We start from the raw sequence: 3,685 nt of genomic DNA on the forward strand, positions 1-3,685 counted from the left end.
TGGGGACCGGACAAGTCGGTGCCACTGCTTTCGAATGCTTTTTCAGGCGCTTCCATTTTCCATCTGTGGGGAGAGGAGGCAGAGGGGTAAAACAGAGAGAGCTCTGCTGACCTCTGTCGCTCCCAGGTCGAGCACACATCTCTCTTTCCCAGTTTATGTGAAACAGAATTTGAACCAGGTGACCTTTTGGGTATGTAACAGCTGTGACTTTCTCCAATTCTAAAAAACCTGTGTAACGACAACAGCAACAAGGATGGTGATGACTGCCGTGTTAGGAATGTTTACCGGTTGCCGGACCGTAGGCTCGCGGCTTCACACTTCTGTTTTCATCCCCATCAGAGGCAGATTATTACCTTCCTTTTATAGACGCGGAAGCTGGAGGTGAGCGGCTGGCCCACATACCCAGCCCACCAATGGCAGAGCCAGCGTGACAACTCCAAACCTGCTGCATGACACTCAGTGTGGTTTACCTGTAAGGTCCTGTCACAAGTCCCCATCCTCCCCAACTCACAAGGATCAGGAGACCTGAGAGAGTATCGCACCTGGAGTCCCGAATATCAGACCTGCAGGCGACCCCTGATCCCATCCCCTCAGTCAAAGGGGACCAAGGCCTGGAGTGACGAGGAATTTACTCAGGTCCCACGGCCAGTGAGTAGCGTTACTTCGGCCTGGGAGCTGGCTCAGGGCAGAGCAGAGAGAGGCGTCTGTCCCCGTGATGGGTTCTTTGCTGATCTGGGCAGGTGTGTGGTCTGGCAGGAGCCATTGGAGCCGACAGGCAGACAGACCTAGGGGGATCCCTCTTGCCTGTCGCTACCTGAGCAGGCTTGGTGAGGCTCCTCAGTTCTGAGTCTGTCTTTCCATCTTCCCATCTGAAAATGGCGTACCCATGCTCCCTCCTGCTGGAACAGTGGACACACTGCCAGCCTGGGAAGCACAACACGCCAGGCACGGTGCCGAGTGCATGTGGGTGCTCAGTCCAGGGACCCATGATCACCGTCTTCTTGGCTGATTGTGCACAGATCACCTCAAGGCTCAGGAGTCTTGGCCAGGGGTGGGCCACCCTACCGCCAAAACGTCAGACCCTTGAGAAGAGCATGGAGCGGAGGACCTGCACCAGCAGCCCCCACACGGAGCAGTCCTCAGGGCTGAGTCCCTGAGCCACGTGGCCGGAGGAGCCTGGCAGCTGCCCGTCCCAGTAGCCCTGAGAGAAGAGGATTTCAAGTAAATTAAAAACAAGCATGTGTGTTTCTCCTTGGCCCATCTGTGGCAGTTTCTCGAAGCACCGGTTCTTGGAGGGGGGTGGGGGGCGGGGTGGAGGAACAAGGCGGAAGTAGAATGGCTCTTGGAGAAGCTGGAAAAATTAGCAATTAGGAGGGAAAATTGTAATGAGAAAATGAGCCTTAATAAGGCAAACACAATACTGCGGCGGCTTTTTTTTCTCGCTCCCTCGCCGAAAACAAGCGGTGACTTCATGTCTGGGTTTCTCTGCTTTGCTGCAGCAGAGCCAACTGGGAAAGAGCTGGAGAAAAATGTCTCCATTGTCCCTAGACAGCGTCCCTGGCATGCAGGAAGGAAAAGGCCCGCCTGACTGCGTCGGGCGGGAGAACGTGCCCGGCCGCCTTGTATGGAACTCCGAGGGACTCTGCTCTGGGCAGCGTGACCGGCGCCGGGACTCCTCGGTCAGGATGAGCTAGGTCCTGCTGCAGTAACGACCCGCCCCTCAGGGGCTTAGCAACCAAAGCCAACGACTAAATAAATCTGGGCTTCTCGATGTCCTGGAATGCATTCAACATCCAGCCAGTGATTTGCGAGGACTAACGCTGGGCTGGGCACCGGGGGTGCTGGGGTGGGTAGACCACGCTCAGTCCCTGCCTTCACGGAGCTCCTGTCCCGGGGGGGACGCTGACAAACAAGAAAGCGAGGGAATAAACAAGACAGTGACGGACTGCGAACCTACGAAGGAAAGCGTTAGAACTGTGAGATGACTCTGCCGAATGAGTGAATGAATGAATGAATGAATGAGTACACACATGGGCCAATGAATGTTTTCCACCCTCGTTTCTCGGGACCCACCTGAAGGGTCGCACAGGTAGCAGACAGCACGGTGTACGAATCAGAGGTTGAGCTGCAGTTTCCGGTTTCATCATTTCTAGAGATGAGTTCTCGGGTAAATTGCTTAACCCTGTGGGCCTCGTCTTTATAAAGAGGCTGAGGAAGCTTTACCTACTCAGGGAGTTTATACGAAGTGTCCAGCACACTAAATGTGACAGTCACATTCAATGAACGGGCCGCCAGCACTCAATTGCCACCCACAGAACACAGATCGGGTGAAAGGAGAGGGGCCCCAGAGGTCACTCAGATGCAAAGAAAATTGCACAGGGCACTGGCGGGACACCTGTGCCGCTGGCGAGGAACGGCGCCCACTAGCGGCCACCCGGAGCATTTATAGCGGCCCCTGGAGAGGCTCTGATTGGCTCAGGTTGCTGCACGTCTTTGGCTCCTCCCCCAAGTCCTGGTCCAATCAGCTATGCAGGCAGGTAACCGCGCTGCGGTCCTCTGGAGAGGCAGGTGGTCCGAACCCTGAGGCCCTGCAGCCAAGAGAACTGTTACCTCGAGCTGTCACAGCCCCTAATCCCCGGGTGATCTTAGGCTAGTCACTTTCTCTGTGACCTGCAAAATGGGTTGAGTGGACCGGACACCCCTACCGTTCCGGTAGCTTTATATAAACACGCAGAGACTGGTTCCTGGCCAGGTCCTGCCACATCCGGGAGAGGTCAGCCCATTTTGTATGCATGAGGCCTCAGGTGGAGGGCCGGGAAAGGTGACCCCAGGAAGGCAGCCTGAAGCCCCAGCCCCTTATATAGAGAGCAGGCAGGCCGCACCTGCGACACGTTGCCTCTCCGACCATTTCCTCTCCATCTTTTCGAGCGTCAGACCAGCTAGCGGGGCCCAGCACCGTTCCTGCTGCGGACGGAAGGCTCCTCTCTGCCAAGGAGTTACGAGCGGAGTGCGGCCCGTGAGGCCCAAAGTCGCCAAGCGTTTCCGGCCCTCCCACGGCCAAGCCCCTCCCTGCCAGCCCAGGAAGGCCGGAGCGGGCGGGAGACAGCTGGGCTGCCTGCGCAGTGTAACTTAATGGAGCTGTAATTTCTCCAGTGCCTCCATCTAGAGATGGGAGTGATGTGCATAATTTATGGGGGTCTGGGTCTGCGCAGCCAGGCTGGGCGCCCGCTTGCTCACAGCTGGACGGATGTCAGAGCATATGCAAAAGCCCCCGGAAGGGCCCTGCCCGGAGCCGCCTCCCTGGCCTGGCTCCTCCGCCCTGCTCTTGGGGAAACTGAGCGTCTGGGGCTGGAGGAGAGGCCAGGAGCTAACTCTTCCCTGGGCTCCAGTCTCCTGGGGCAGGAGGATGAAAGGGGCCATAGGGCTGGTCTTACGATCTATGGTGGCTCTTAAAGCTTGAGACAGCCCAGCTGATGAGGGGGCATCTGAGCAGCCATGGGGGCCTCTCATTTGCCTTTTATCCTGATGTCAAAATGGGTATTTGTTTATTTTCTGACTCCCTCTCCACTGGAGTGTCAGCTCTGTGAAGGCCAGGGTCCTTGTCTTTCGTTGACTGCTGTTTGCCCAGCATCTAGCCTGATCCACAGGACATGCTCAGTAAATATTTGCTGAGTGACTGAATGAT

Source organism: Pteropus alecto, unplaced genomic scaffold, assembly GCF_000325575.1.
Source record: "Pteropus alecto unplaced genomic scaffold, ASM32557v1 scaffold8, whole genome shotgun sequence".
Lineage (NCBI taxonomy): Eukaryota > Metazoa > Chordata > Mammalia > Chiroptera > Pteropodidae > Pteropus > Pteropus alecto.